This window comes from Notamacropus eugenii, chromosome 3, assembly GCF_028372415.1.
Source record: "Notamacropus eugenii isolate mMacEug1 chromosome 3, mMacEug1.pri_v2, whole genome shotgun sequence".
NCBI classification, from domain to species: Eukaryota; Metazoa; Chordata; class Mammalia; order Diprotodontia; family Macropodidae; genus Notamacropus; species Notamacropus eugenii.
Window position 1 is genome coordinate 303,984,857 of NC_092874.1, and position 16,860 is coordinate 304,001,716.

General features: G+C 43.8%; 1 protein-coding gene across 6 annotated transcripts in view; it reads right to left on the bottom strand.

The window, feature by feature from the left end:
* Positions 1-16,860, bottom strand: part of PPP6R2 (protein phosphatase 6 regulatory subunit 2) — a 136,260-nt gene that overhangs the window by 100,798 nt on the left and 18,602 nt on the right. For all 6 annotated transcript variants that reach the window (XM_072596443.1, XM_072596444.1, XM_072596442.1 and 3 more), the window contains one exon: positions 6,535-6,648. The gene's annotated coding sequence lies outside the window, so the exon portion shown is untranslated. The remainder of the gene's footprint in view (positions 1-6,534; positions 6,649-16,860) is intronic.

Below are 16,860 nucleotides of genomic sequence, written 5' to 3' on the forward strand. Positions count from 1 at the left end.
AACACAGAAGTCGAGAGAAACATAAAAAAGTAAACATAAGTACACAATCATAAGAGATTAAACAGGGATAAACTGCTTACAACTTAATATGGAGAAATGAGAGATGTGTCCTCTCAGAACTCAATCATCAAGAATCACAGACAGAATCCAGTTAAAGGGCCTTATGTTCTGATGATCTTAAAAGAACAGAAAAGGAGGAGAAAAGGTACATACTGGGGGATAAGAGAGAAAAAAGAGGAAGGATGAGGAAAATGATCTCACATAAGCAGGGTTCAAACTAGAAGCATATACGAACAAAGAGAAAGTGAGAGGGAGATTGGGTACCATTGAAACTCTCATATGAACTAGTCAAAGAAGGAAAGACTACACACAAACAGTTGGCTACTGAAATATATTTCACTCAACAGGGAAACAAGCAGGAAAGATGAGAAAGGAGAGGGTGGAACAAAAGGGAGGACAGATTAAGGGAAGGATTAGTCCTCAGTAAAACAAACTCTGAGGATGTAAAAAATATGTGCAGCTCTTTTTGCAGTGGCAAAGAATTATAAACTGAGGAGAGCTATTAATTGAGGAATGGCAGAACAAGTTATGGTACGTGACTGATAGAGTACTATTATGCACTTAAAAAAAATGATGAAGTGGATGGTCTCAGAGAAATCTGGCAACACTGAACTGATACAGAATGAAGTGAGCGGAACCAGGACAACAATTTACATAATAACATTATAGTAAAGACAATCAAGAATTTGATTTGAAAGAATTTGGAACTCTGATCAGTACAATGACCAACTACAATTCCAGAGGACTTGTGAGGAAACATACTATCCCTTTCCTAACAGAAAGGTGGCAGATCCAAGAGAACAAATTGAGATGTATTTTTTTTTTTTGGACATGGTCAATACGGAAATTTGTTTGGCTTGACACTACATGTTTCTAACAAGAAACATTTTTTTCTTTATTTCTCAACTGGAGTGGGGGATAAGAATGAGTGGAAGAGAAGACAGATTTTCATTGTTCGGAAAAAATAAAAACTTAATTTAAAAAAAAGAAGAAACAGAGGGAGGAGCTGAGGCTGAACAGTGACCCCCATCCCTCCAAAAAGGGGATGAACCTGCTTAGCAGCTAGAGATTGGAATGATATTGTATAAAGACAGTTACCAGGATAGACAGCTAATGGGGTATTATGTGCTTCTTTACTCAAAACCAAGGGCCTGGATGGTTCTGAGGTGCTTCTGGCACAGAATTCTTTCTATGCTGAACGTACAGAACAATTAACATAAAAGTTTTAAGGGCCCTGATTGGCAGTGGGTCGGTGACCCTCTCAAATCAGAACTCCTCCAGATTGTGGAACCTCTGAATGCTGCAGGTCCTTTTTCCTTTAGTGGCCTGTGGCCTGGCAGGGACTGTTCTGCACATGAATGCAACAGAAAGAACTCCCTTGAGTATGGGGAGAGGGGGGATTCTGTTTCAATTTTGGCAGGAAAGTGGGAATCCATGAACATAAGAGTAGAATAAACTTTATTCTTATACACTATTTTTAAAAAGAATTTGAAAGGACAGAGTTAACTGAGAAAAATCTTTATAGCAAATTTCTTTGATAAAGGTCTGATATCCAAAATGAAAGAAATAGGTAAAGATCTACATGCATAAAAATATTTTTACCAACACTTGTAGCAAAGAAGTGGGGAGAAAATGGGTGAACATCAGCTGGGGAACGGCTGGACAAATTGTAGAATGTGAATATAATGGAATAGTACTGTGCTGTAAGAAATGAGGAAAGAGATGGATTCAGAGAAACCTGGGAGTACCATTATAAATTGATGCAGGATGAAGTGAGCAGAACCAGAACAAACTGCATAATGATTAAGCTACAAAGGAAAAACAGTTGCAATCCATGCAATGATCAGGAATGAGTCTAGGGGACCGATGCTGAATTACACTACCCAGCTGTTAGCGAAAATATACCAGGTGAGAGGTGCAAAAAGAGGACCATGTTCCCAGATATGAACAATGAATGTCTGGGTCTCTCACTGAAGAGAAGGCTTTTGGTGGAATAGTCTTTCTCTGTGTCTCCCAGTCTGTCAATGTTTCTCATTCTATTTTATATTCTCTCCACCATGTTCATAGTTCTCTGTGACCCCCACTTTGTCTGCTTTCTATGTATTCCCCTCTTGTCTTCTCTCATCTCTTTGTGACCCCCATATCTGTCCTTATCCCTCTGCATCCCCCAATTTCTGCTTTCCATGTCCCCCTTCTGTCTTCTCTCACTTCTCTTTCCTCTCTGTATCCATCTCTGTGTCTTCCATATTTCTCTAAATTTCCCACCCCTCTATCTGTCTGTAGTTCCCAGTTTTTAACTGTGTCTCCTTGGCTCTCTGTGTGTCCTGCTTGTCTTTTTCCATCTCCTCCTTCTCTGTACCCCTCATTCCCTGTCATCCCATCTCTTTCTGGGTACTCTTCCCTCTTTCTCTCCTTGTTTTCTGTTCATTTCCCTGTATCCCCCACCTCTCTCTATATGTCACCCACTTCTATGCATCCTCTCTTCTCTGTCTTTGACTGTCTTGTGTCCCCCTCTGACTCTATGTCCCCCTACTCACAAACTCATCTTTATGAGAAGATGTAGGGAGACAAAAGAGCTATGTTCAAGTTTTGAAAAACTGTCATGTGGAAGGGGGAAAAGATTTGTTCTGCCTGAGCTCAGAGCATTGAAGTGGAGGAGGGTCTGCTTTGATGCCAGGGCAAACTTCCTATCCATGAGAGCTGTCTCCAGGTGGCATGGGCTGTGCCTGTGAATGCAGTCAGTTCTCCCTCACTACAGGTCTACAAGCCAAGGAGTATGAACGGCTGCAGTAGGGATGCTCCGGCAGGGATGGTTTGAACCAGAAGGACCTGGAGACCCCTTCCAACTCTGAAATGCTGGGGGCAAGGCACCACAATCAGCTGTTGGGTACAGAAAGGTAAATATGAAATAGCCCCTTTCCTTACATTTTCCTTACATTTCCTTACATATAACATGCAGGCAGATACGCAAATACCAAATACAGGCAAAGCAGATGTGTGATGGTGGAATAAGGAAAAACTGGGTTCAAGCTCTGCCTCTGACACAAATAACTTTCTAAGACTTGGAGTTACAGATAAGTAACTGATCTGTATCCCTGGAGGGAATTCCCATACCAATAAAGTCACATAGCTGGACCCCACCAGAAAATGCAAAGTACTTTTGGTGGGACAGAGAGATGTCCTTGAACAAAGCCTGGGAATGAGCTGAGGACTCCAAGAAGCAGAGATGAGGAGGGAGAGCACTCCAGACATGGATGACCTGTGCAAAGGGAAAGGGAGAGAGGCAGCATAGATTTATCCCCATTTAATAGATGACAAAATTGAGGCTCAGGTCTACCTACATATTTCATAGGTGTTAGAAGCAAGACTCAAAACCAGGTCTTCCTGGGCTCTCCCTACTATACTATACCACGTTAACAGTTCCCAAGCCAGTAAAAAGACAGAACTCCAAAGCATCCAGAAAAACATCTACACTGTTTACTTGGGAACAACAAAATCAGGAAATTAATGCTTTGGAGAAGGTCAGTTCATGGTTTTCTTTCAGAACTTCCTAGAATTCATTCTGTATTGGGGGGATTTGTTTGAAATAAGTCTTTCAATGCACACGCTGATGGAGATTTGAAATGATTGGACCATTCTGGAAACCAATTGGGAATTAAACCAAAAAAGTCTCTGAACTATATAGATCTTTTTACCCAATGACATCATCAGGGGTGTAGATCCCAAAGAGGTCAAAGACAGAAAAAAAGATCTCAAATATACAATATTGTTGCCAGCACTTTTTACAGTAGCAAAGAACTAGAGAATGGATGACCGAATTGTGGTATATGACTACAATGGAATATCACTGCATGGTAAAAAAAAAAAAAATCATACCTTTGAAGAATTCAGATGTGCTGATGTACAGCAGAATAAGCAGAGTCAGGAGAACAACTTTTATGTGACTAGGAAGTGAGTGATGCAAAAAAAAAGAAAAAAATCATCAAAGAAAAGTGAAAATAATAAACTAAAATTCTTTCAACTACAATTGAAAGAACGTACTCTTTTAAATTTGTTTTTGAAATTACATGTAAAGACAACTCCTATCATTCATTTTTTAAAATTTTGAGTTCCAAATTCTCTGCGCTCCCTTGAGAAAGCAAGCAATTGGACAAAGATGTGTATGCGTAGTCATGCCAAATGTACTTCCACGTTAGTCATGGTGTGAACAAAAACACAGAGCAGCCCAGGAAGAAAGAAAGAGAGACCCAAGAAAAAGAAAGGTAAACAAGTACGCTTCAATCTGCTTTCAGGCTCCACCAACTCTTTGTCGGAGGTGGCCAGCACCTTCACCAGGAATCCTTTAGAACAGTGAGGACCGTCACGCTGCTGGAACACTGGACCCTTCAGAGCTGCTCCTCCTCACAGTGCTGCTGCCACCACGCACAGTGTTCTCCTGGTTCTGCTCACTTCACTTGGCATCCATTCATGAAAGTCTTTCCAGGCTCGCCATCTCTTTTAGCACAATAATATTCCGTTAGCATCATACACTGCAGCTGATTGAGCCGTTCCTCAGTTAACAGACATCCCCTCAGTTTCCAATTCTTTGCCTCCATAAAAAGATCTGCTATAAATATTTTTGTACATGCAGGTCTTTTTCCTTTTTGTTTAATCTAACGATCTCTTTGGGATACAGATCTAGCAGTGGTATTGTTGGACCAAAGGATATTAATGGCTTTATAGCCTTTCAGGCATAGTTCCAAATTGCTCTCCAGAATGGTTGGATCAGTTCACAACTCCACCAACAGTGCATTAGTGTCCCAATTTTTCCACATTTAAATGAGTGTACTGTTTAAAATCTTTGGCTGTAGCTCTATGTTTCTAAAGAGAGGATATTCTTATCAGGACAAATATTGACAACATGGACTATATAAGCAGCTCTGTATCAAACACATTACCTAAGTAAGAAATTGAAAGGCAGGCCACAAATGACCAAATGAGATCCATGCTATGCTAAAAATGAGGTAACAACGTGTTCCCTACTGCCCACGTCCACACCAATTTGGGCCCAAGAGCTTACTATGATCCTCCCATGGCTACATGAGCCATTGTCCTTCACACTTCTGCCCTGGAGTCCTCATGCCTAGAGTTCTCTCCTTCCCTCTGCCCCTTGTGACATATAAGAGACTCTTCTCAGGCCCCCAATGCTAGTAGTGCCTCCTTCTCGGAGATAACCTTCCATCTGCATTGTGTGTCTCGCATGTACCTAGTGATGTACATGTTGTCTCTCTGCTCCTTGAGGGCAGGGATTGTTCTCACTTCTCCACTGTAGACACAGCCTAATAAATTAATGTTGACTGACTGGTTAATTGGTTGTTTGGGAGGGGAAAAAACTAAGGAAAAAAAGGCCAGAGATGCCAAATGCCTCGCTAGGATGGCCAGGCTGCTCAGAAGCTGCCTCGGCCTCCCCTCCACTTACCAACATATTTTTAAACTATTAATCAGGGGTTTTCAGATAGCCAGGAAAATAAGTCATATTTCCTCTCAAGAACTTAGTACCTTAAAGACCAAGGTTAGTTTCTCAGCTCTACCAAAAAGCAATGAGAGCCCATGCCTCAGGAAAGACTCTAACTGGACACTAGACAGAAGTCAGGTCTGTATCTACAGCCATTCGATTCTGAGCAAAGCCTGCAGCCCAGGGCCAACCACAGCCATGCCAACACGAGGGCTGAGGACATAAGCTCCATCACCCAGGCTGGCTACTTCCTGTGGCCCCCACAAGCTAGCTCCTGGGATCTCAAAGAAAGACAACCTAATGCACTAACTGTTAAACAGGACAATCCTGCTTTAGTTGGCCTCCACATGTCCTTTAGGATAGCTCTGTGCTGAGCCACCAGGAGAGAGATCACTGAGTGCTGAGAAAATATGACACATGGCCACTTCTAAAAGAAACTGATCAAAAGGTTCTGGAACAGTAGTATGAACCTCACCATTTTGTTCCCTTGGAAAAGCCAAAATTCAATGGACAGATTCCCATTTCAAGCACTATTTTCAGGAACATAAAGTCTGAGGCCTGCTGCCACAATTAAAAGACAAGGCCAAACACAATTTGGACGAAACAACGTGAACAAGGTAAGTAGCTTAATGCCTCCTTCTGAAGCACTTCAAGGCCTACCAAGTGCTTTCCTCTAAGCAGTGCCATGAGGGCGGCAGAGCCAGTGTAAGGAAGCTGGGACTCAGAGAGTGAAGTGACTCCATGCCCAGGGTAACCCAGCTGGCAGAGCTCCAAAGCAAATCTTCTAATGCCACGTCACTACACCCTGCTGCCTCACAAAGATGGGCAGTCTAACAAAAGCCAAAAGACACCATACCAGTTCTGATATTCCAAGATGTCACAGGCTCAGGCAGTAGACTGCCATGTGCCTGATGTGCTGGCAGAGTGAGCCACATACAACAACTCAGCTCAGCATAAAAGGCCAAGGGGACTTCTCATACCTTCCGGAGAAACTTTTCGTTTCAAAGATGAAATCCTGTCCTCAGGCAAAGGAACATTTGGGTGATTGTGTGAGGGTATTCACTTGGTGAAAGATTTCTCTCCAGTCTCGGTGCCTAAAAAGCAAAAGGAAAAAAAAATTAAGTTTGGCATAAGCAATTGTTAACTAATGAAATACACCCCATACCCAGAAGTTTCAGGACTTTTCAGAAATAATAAGGACAGAACTACTGTGCAACTCGAAATCTGGGACAGGTGAGGGCTTCTCAATAAGGAAGGATGACCACTTCATAAAACCATAGGATTTCAGAGGCAGAAAGAACGTTAGCAACCACTCAGGTCAACTGGCACCTAAAAAAGCATCGACAAGGTTTTTAACAAGTGGTCATCCAGCTCTTGCTTCAAGAACTGAAGTGAAAGGGAATCCAAGAGAAAGAGGGAAGAGGAGGGCAAGGGAGAGGGGGGAGAGAGAGAGAGATAGAGACAGAGAGAGAGAGAGAGAGAGAGAGAGAGACAAAGGGGGACGAGAAACAGAGACAGACACAGAGACAGAGACATACAGAGAGATAGAGAGCTGAGCAACATTTTCCTAATGCTTTCAGATTTCTAAAGTCCTTTATGTATATTATCTCATCAGGAATACCTTCCCCAAGACTCACCATAGCATATTTCTACTCTGATTGTTAGGAAGCAGTTCGCCCCTCTATCAAGCCTAAATCCACCTTGCGACATCTCCCCCTCACTGCTCCTATGGTGTCCCTGGGGCGAGGAAGATAAACCGAACCCCTCTTACATAAAACAGCTCTTAAAGACAGCTGCCATATGTCGTGCCTTCTCTTCTTCAGTCTAATCATCACTAAGTCCTTCTACTAGAAGGAACAATATGGTGTGAATACAAGGTCCCCTTCCCCACCCTGAGCGCCATTCCCTGGACACTGAGGCACCACAAACTAAACACAAAACTCCAGATGTGGCCTAATCCCAGAGGACAGTGGGACTGTTGCTTCCTCATTTCTCACCAGGCTGCACCCCCACCTTGGGGTTTTCTGCCTGACTTCTCCCCCAGGCCCAGGACCTCAGCATCCTCTGCCCCAGGACTCAGCCTCCATTTAAGAGCCCCCAGCTCAGGCGGCTCATCTCCCTCCTGGCTGCCCTTCTCTGGGCCATCTCTGGCTGACTTTACCACCCCACCTTATCCCCCTTTCAGGTTCTTCTTCCCGTATTACATTGTAAGATCCCTGCAAACAGGGACTCTTTTCATGTCTGTATCTGAGGTTCTTAGCACAGTGCCTGGCATACAGTAGGTACTTAATAACTGCTTACTACTATCACCTCCCTTTCCCTTTTGGGGCAGTCCAAGATTCTCCCCCCACCCCCCCATACCTCAGACTGAACTCCCTGACTCCAACTGGCCAGGGGCTGCTCCACTTACATCTGTTCAATTCAGTCCAGCTCAGCTGCCAAGGGGATACTATGGACCCTGATTCAGTTATCCAGTGTCTCAGCTCTCCCTCCCAGCTTCCCTTTAGACCTTTGGCCAAGTCATTGATGGGGCCTAGGACAGAGCCTTGGCTAATGCCCAGTGGCAGAGAGTCATGAATGTTTGTGCTGAAAGTCCAGCCACTACTGACCTGCTTTAAACCTCCCAGACCCTAACCAAACCGAACCTATCCCTCCATATCTATCTCTCTCTCTTGCTCACTCTCTCTCCCTCTTTCTCTCTCTTCGCCATCTCTCTCTCCCTCTCTCTATCCCTTCTACAGGGAGAGGACATGAGCCTTGAGGAATGCTTTAGCTCTGCTACAAGCTGGGTTACTCTGTCGGATCAGTCCTATTCTGGATGAGGCCACACAGGCTATGAGAACCACTTTATGATTTAGGGGTTAATTAGTCATTCCTTTAGTAAGACATCCTAGAATGTGTCAAGAAATGAAAGTCTAACTCACTGGCCTATTTCTTTGGCTTTCCCTTTTTAGAAGAGCAGGTCATTTGCTCTTTCCCAATCCTGTAGCACTTCTCTCACACTCCACCATCTTGCAAAGGTCACTGAGAGTGGCCCAACCACTGTCAGGCAGGTGGTAGAGGGGAGTTTTGTGGGCTTACAGGTTGGACCACATGGCCTCTGAGCTCCCTTTAAACTCTGAGATTCAAAAATACAGTCAATATGAGTCAAAAATACAGATCACCTGAAGGGCAAGAGAAAAGGGCATGGCCTGTATAAGGCTGCATCATGTTACATACAATGGCATAAAGATGCTGTTGGCAAGGATGTGGTGTAGGTCTGGGTAGGTTCCATTCCCCAAGAAGGCAAAAATAGTTAGAAAAGGACCAATGGAGGAAGCCCGTGACTCAGAAAAAATTCTACCAATCGATGTCTATCTTCATTGAGCTGCTGAATATCAGCTCACCACCTCCCTCTTCCCTACCCAAAATCAGGCTCTGCACCTGGAACCTCCCTGGATTTGGCCAGGTCGGCTCAGGGCTGACCCACGTGACTAAGACCCAGGCCTCCACAGCACACCTGGGCTGCCTCCATGATGTCCCCTTTAGGTGTTGTCTTCTTCCCCATTAGTGTGGATGCTCCATGAGGGCAGAAGATGCACTGTTTGCCTTTATCTGCACTCCCCAACACCTGCTACCCCAACACCTATTAATAAATGTTCTCTCTACTTACCTACCTCCCTCCTCTTGTGGCAAGGCCTCCTGACTACCTTCTGTCTACCTCAGTCTAAAACCCCTCCAGACCCCCACCTCTTCAGGCAACACAGATCAAAGAGGAGTGCTGGCTAGAGCTGGGCTTTTCCTGGCTGTGCCCTCCCCCCACTTCCAGGCTCCACAGGAATGGGGCACATCTATCCACAATATTGGCTGTCTGCTAAATGAGTAGGTATTGCTAGAATACTAGTATATTCCAATTATGAATTCAACTAATGTGATCTTTGTCTATGCCTCACTATCATAGACCTGGTTAACTGAGGCAGGAACCCAGTCAAGTTACAGGCATGCAAAAGACACAAAGCTACAAAAGAACCAAGACGCCCCAAAAAAAGCTGAGACGGAGTATTTTATTCATGGGACAGCCAGACCAATGACCTTGAATGGAAGAGTGACATGTAAGAAAACTGGAAAGGCAGGAGCAGGGTAGGGTAGAAAGGGCCTTGAATGCCAAACAGAGCATTTTAGATTTGATCCTAGAGGTGACAGGGAGCCACTGGAGTTTGGGGGGGAGGGGAAGGTGACATGATCAGGCCTGTACTTAAGCCACTGCAGTGGCTGAATGCAGGATAGACTGGAGTGGGGAGAGAATTGAGGCAGCAGACCCTCCACTGGATCCTCACAACCACCCTAGGAAGTAGGTGGTATTATTATCCCCATTTATAGATGAGCAAACTCAGGCAAATGGAGGTGAAGTGACTTGCCCAGGGTTACCCAGCTAGTGTCTGAGGCTGGATTTGAACTCAGGTCTTCCTTGGCTCTAGGCCCAACACTCTTTGACTTCTAGCATCCCCTAGCTGTCCTCCAGAAGCTGCCCTGCAAGGAAAAGTTAACTGATAATTAACTTAAGACCTTCACCCACAGAAATTCGTACTTTTCAAGGCAGCTTTGTAAGGTTTGTTCAGGCAGGGTTATAACAGCTCAATTCCATCTGATCTTTCAAATATCTGTGAAACGACTACAAAGTACATGCTGGATAGAGAATGAGGAAAACGTGTAGAGTAAGCTCAGGGACAGTCTTTTGCCTCTTTGTGTATTCCCAGAGTTTAACACAGGGCCTGACATTTAGTAGGTGCTTCATCAGTGTTTATTCTGGAATGAGAACTATCCAGAGACTGAGCCATCCAAAATGAGGGAAAAGGGCCCAGGCCTGGGCTGGCCAGAAGCCAACCAGTGAGAGCAGGAAAGCTCTAAGCCTGAACCCACTCTCCCCAGGGACTTAGAGGGTACAGGGGAGAGGGAGCCCCCAGATGTGGAAGGAACATGTTTGGACTTCTATTATCTTCAGAGTAAATATTCCTCTGTTCAAGCTAGCTGGTGTTAATGACTTGAAATGAAACTGGAAGGTTACTAACTAGTGGGTAAGAGTGTGGGGAAGGAACAAGCAGCTCAGCCTCCCAGAGTGCCCCAGAACCTAAGGGCATAACATAGACCACCCTGCCCTAGGAAAGCGAATCCAGTCACAGCCAAACCTGTTTTCCCTCGAGCACTGCCCAAGGCTACTAACTCCACTGCTCCCAAACGTCCTCTCTGCCAACCCTATTTTCCATTTCTCCTCTGACCAATGGAAGATGGAGGACTAAAGATAGCTGGAAGCAGACACTGTATTTAGAAGTGTTATTCCATTTACTGCCCATTCTGCTTTTTACTTGAAGCTGCTACTGAACTACATGACCCCAATTTCATCTCTTAAGATGAAGTTAACCCCCAAAAAGGTCAGGCTGAGGCAGAGGTCGAGTCAATTCAAGAGCAAGGGTCTGAAATTTCAGTCACATTCAGATGGTCCCCTTAGCAAAGGAAAAAGCTCTACGTGGAGATGCAGGAAGACTACAACAGAAAATGGAATTTTCTAATAGTCCCAAAATGAGAAATGAAGTGAGAAGATGCAAATAAACCTTTAAAAATATAATCCCACAGCCCTGCCTTGGCTGCGTGGCACAGAGAGGAGCAGATCCCAGCGGGCTTCAGGGACAGAATCTCCAGCAGCAGCACAGGTCCCTCCACCCACAGGTGACAGGGGTCGGTGAGAGGGTCTCTTTGGCTGGTCGAGAGGGGAGTGGGGTGTCCCCATAACTCAGGCCCCCTCGGGAGGCAGCAGCAGGGCAGTGGCAGACAGGGGCTCCCCAAGCAGGCAGGAGCCCAGATATATTGTTGAAGGTGTCCGCAAAAACCCCCTGAGGGAACCTGAGCACCTGAACTTAATCTCACGCTGAATAGCAGCCCCACCCCTGCCCAAAGCCCTGAGGCTGGGAAGCAGCATTTGAATCTCAGACCCCAAGCGCTGGCTGGGCGGATCTGGAGGTATAGTGGGGGTGGAAAAAAAACTCAGAAGTCAAGTCACTGGCTGGGAAAATGCCCAGAAAAGGGAAAAAGAATAAGACTATAGAAGGTTACTTTCTTGGTGAACAGATAATTCCTCCTTTCCTTTCTGATGAGGAAGAACAACAATGCTTACCATCAGGGAAAGATACAGAAGTCAAGGCTTCTGTATCCCACACATCCAAAATAAATATACCATGGGCTCAGGCCATGGAAGAGCTCAAAAAGGATTTTGAAAATCAAGTAAGAGAGGTGGAGGAAAAACTGGGAATAGAAATGAGAGAGATGAAAGAAAAGCATGAAAAGCAGGTCAACACCTTGATAAAGGAGACCCAAAAAAATGCTGAAGAAAATAACACCTTGAAAAATAGGCTAACTCAATTGGCAAAAGAGGTTCAAAAAGCCAATGAGGAGAGGAATGCTTTAAAAAGCAGAATTAACCAAATAGAAAAGGAGGTCCAAAAGCTCACAAGAAAATAGTTCTTTCAAAATTAGAATGGAACAGATGGAGGCTAATGACTTTATGAGAAACCAAGAAATCACAAAACAAAACCAAAAGAATGAAAAAATGGAAGATAATGTGAAATATTTCATTGGAAAAACAACTGACCTGGAAAATAGATCCAGGAGAGACAATTTAAAAATTATGGGACTACCTGAAAGCCATGATCAAAAAAGGAGCCTAGACATCATCTTTCATGAAATTATCAAGGAAAACTTCCCTGAGATTCTAGAACCAGAGGGCAAAATAAGTATTCAAGGAATCCACCAATCACCACCTGAAAGAGATCCAAAAAGAGAAACTCCTAGGAACACTGTGGCCAAATTCCAGAGTTCCCTGGTCAAGGACAAAATATTGCAAGCAGCTAGAAAGAAACAATTCAAGTATTGTGGAAATACAATCAGGATAACACAAGATCTAGCAGCTTCTACATTAAGGGATAGAAGGGTGTGGAATATGATATTCCAGAAGTCAAAGGAACTAGAACTAAAACCAAGAATCACCTACCCAGCAAAACTGAGTAAAATACTTCAGGGAAAAAATGGTCATTCAATGAAATAGAGGACTTTCAAGCATTCTTGATGAAAAGACCAGAGCTGAAAAGAAAATTTGACTTTCAAACACAAGAATGAAGAGAAGCATGAAAAGGTAAACAGCAAAGAGAAGTCATAAGGGACTTTACTAAAGTTGAACTGTTCACATTCCTACATGGAAAGACAATATTTGTAACTCTTGAAACTTTTCAGTATCTGGGTAGTGAGTGGGATTACACACACACACACACACACACACACACACACACACACACACACACACACATACACACAGAGAGAGACAGAGAGCACAGAGTGAATTGAATAGGATGGGATCATATCTTAAAAAAATGAAATTAAGCGGTGAGAGAGATATATTGGGAGGAGAAAGGGAGAAATGGAATGGGGCAAATTATATCTCATAAAAGAGGCAAGCAAAAGACTTTTTAGTGGAGGGAAAAAGAAGGGAGGTGAGAGAAAAACATGAAGTTTACTCTCATCACATTCCACTAAAGGAAGGAATAAAATGCAGACTCATTTTGGTATGAAAATCTATCTTACAATACAGGAAAGTGGGGGATAAGGGGATAAGCAGGGTGGGGGGGGATGATGGAAGGGAGGGCAATGGGAGGAGGGAGCAATCTGAAGTCAACACTCTTGGGGAGGGACAGGACCAAAAGAGAGAATAGAAGCAATAGGGGGCAGGATAAGATGGAGGGAAATATAGTTAGTCTTACACAACATGACTATTATGGAAGTCATTTGCAAAACTACACAGATATGGCCTATATTGAATTGCTTGCCTTCCAAAGGGAATAGGTGGGGAGGGAGGGATGAAGAGAAGTTGGAACTCAAAAGTTTTAGGAACAACTGTCGAGTACTGTTCTTGCTACTGGGAAATAAGAAATACAGGTAAAGGGGTATAGAAAGTTATCTGGCCCTATAGGACAAAAGAGAAGATGGGGACAAGGGAAGGGAGGCTTGATAGAAGAGAGGGCAGATTGGTGATAGGGGCAATTAGAATGCTCGGTGTTTTGGGGTAGAGGGAGGGGACAAATGGGGAGAAAATTTGGAACCCAAAATTTTGTGAAAATGGATGTTAAAAGTTAAATACATTAATTAAAAAAAAAAAACACAAAGAGGGGAGAAATAAATAAATAAATGTGAAAAATATATATATAATCCCACATCCCAAACAGCTCCATCTGTAACAAATATAGTCCACACATGCCAGGCATGTCTCATGTGACAGTATAAAACACAGCATTCTGAGTGGCACTTCATATTTCTAGTAGCATTATTATTTGCCTACATAATTTGTTCCCATTCTGAAGGAATGAATGAAACATGCATGTATTAGGCCCTTACTGTGTGCCAGGCACTATCCTACATACCAGGGATATAAATATAAGCAAAAAGAAATCCACTTCTTGTTCTCAAGCAGGGAACACCCTCCTAACGGAGGAAGGCATGATTTCCAAGTCCAGGAGGTCAGGAGAGGCCAGGCTGCCCTGAATCCCTTCCCAAAATGGAAGACCCAGCAGAAGCTCACCAATGGGGGTGGAGCCGAGGTTACCAGGGTGCCTGGACAGTGGTGCCAAGAGGGCAGGGAGCACCAGCTGCTCTTGGGTTATATGTCACTGGCTGGGGGAGGGAACAGGCTCCCTCCCTTCTGGGGAGCACTAGAGCTGAAGATCTAAAGCTGCCCACTCAGGAAGGAAGGAGCAGGATGCCATCTGGAGCAACTGGACTTTGAGTATCTGGAGAGCAAGGGTTGCTTGTGCTTTGCCTTTGTATCCTTAGAGCTGACACAGGGCTTGTCACATAGTAAGTATTTAATAAATGCTGTTTGACTTGACTTGTTGACTTGTCAAGCATTCAGAATGGATAACTTGGAAATGGTTAAGAGGAGCACTAAAGCTGACAAGAGCCTATATTTATGCCATACTTGAAGGTTTGCAAAGCAATTTCTTCTAAACAATCTGGGGAAGTATCTTTTTGGTCCCGTGCAAATACTACAATGCTTATTTTACAGTTAAGAAAGCTAAGATTCTCCCCAGTAGCCCAGTTAGTCAGGGTCAGAGAGGAGATTCACACCTAGATCCTTTAGCTCTTTCATTCCATCAGGTTTCTCTTAGCCAATCTTTCGAAAGTTCCCCTGACTCTGGAAAGCACATGCAATCTCCTACCCTGGGGTCTAAAATGGGAAATGTTATCCATTTATTTAAAATCATTATGTATACCCCTGCCTGAAAAATGAGGCAAATGGTTTCTTCTGATCCTATAAAAGTAACTGTCTGTGACAAATGTTGTCATTGATCTCATCAAATGTTATGTGCAAAATGAATTGAGACACAGAAAGCACACAGATTAAACAAGAAGGCATTGCTCACCTGAGGACTACTAGAACACAGGCAACAAGTAGAATACCTGAGATGCAGAGCAAACACCTCGAGTAAGAGAAAAGACAAGGTCCCAAAACACTGCACTCGAGGTCTCTGCCATCCCACAGTCTTTCCCAAGTGAGGCCCCTCTCTCACTAGGAGATGAGGTCTGCCTGCTCCACCTTCCACATCGATCTATCTCCAATCCATTTCTGATTTGTCAGGACCCTTGATTCGAGGGTCGCCCTCCAGTCTGCCTCGAAGAATGCCCAGCTTCCTTCAAGCACCAACCCCAGAGGAAGCCCACCTGCACCATCCCCCGCTGTGAGGGCCCAACTCCCCTGAAGTTACTTTGGAGATTTTGTGTATTTAATTTTTCCACACAGATTGCCCCCTCCCCCCACATCCCCTAGAATAGGAGTTCCTTGTGGACAGAAGCAGTTTTGTTTCTGCATCCACTGTGCTAGCCACTGTCTGACACACAGTAGGCCCTTAAGAAGTGCTTGCTGAACTGCAGAAATGAAAAGGCAAGAAGTGAAATCCAGATTTCCTGTCTCTGTGGTTCTAAAGCCACACTCTCCTCAAATCAATCAATTTTAAAACAATCATTGCACGTGTATTCCAAGACAAGCCCCCAAGGGGCTCCAAGACCCCCAGCTTGCACACCCATGGAAGATCATCCTGAAAAAGGCTGCTTTTATCTGGTCAGGCCTGGGTGGAAAATGTATTTGCTCTTCGAAAGCTCCTTATCTGTTTGAAGATCAACTCTTGCTCACAGTCAGGAAAATGAGAAAGGAAAGGGCAGTAATTAACATCAAAGAGCTCCCAAAACAAAGTTCTAAGTACTTTGAGGAAAAGAAATAATCCAGGAAGAATTTTACCAAAACTTTCATTTAACAAAAAGGATTTTAGTCAGCAATAACAGACAAAATGCTCAAATGGGATTTCAAATCCTTTTTAATGTCCAATAGACAGAATGGTTAAATGGTGCCACTCTATTACCCCAAACTCCAATAAGAATCAAAAACTCACAGTGCTCACAGAGTCAAGAAAAACCAATTACAAGGATAAGATTCCATTTTTTGCCTTGAAAGACACCCTAGGGTAATGGGATAATTATATCCAATGTCTATCTCTCATAAGGTAGAATGATAATGAAAATGAAAATAAGAAAGGGCATTTACACAGTGCTTTGGGGTTTACAAAAGACTTTGTTCACAACGCTGCTTGGAGGTAAAGGATAAGTATAATTACCTTCCTCCTCCTCACTGAGGAGGAGACTGAGGTTCAGAGAGGCTATCTGACTTGAGCACAGTCACAGAATAAATAATAATAATAGCTAATAATTATATGGTCCTTTAAGGTTTACAAACACTTCACAAATATGATCCCACTGGATCTTCACAACCACTCTGGGAAGTTGGTACTATTATCATCTGTTTTACAGATGAGGAAATGAAGGTGATGTGACTTGCCCAGGGTTACCCAACTAGTGAGTATCTGAGGCTGAATGTGAACTCAGGTCTCCATCTCCAGACTTCCCTCTCCCTCCAGGCACTCTGGCATCCCATAGCTGCCAGTCATAGAACTAAGAAGTAGCACAGTTAGTACTAAAACCCAGGTCTTCTGCCTAGGGAGGTACCTCTGGACTCAGAGATGGCTCTAGGAATGAATCTGTTTAGACTATTTCTTAGAAACAAGCTGAATGAAGAGTTCACATGTTCTTGGGGACAGGGCAATAGGGATGGCAAGCTCCCAAATATCAACCTCTCAATTTTGCTGTTACATCTACTCTTGTAGGCACATGACCTATGTGAAGCAAAGGGTTCTGGGAATGAATGAGCCTCCTTTGTGCCAGGTGTGTGGGGGATGAGG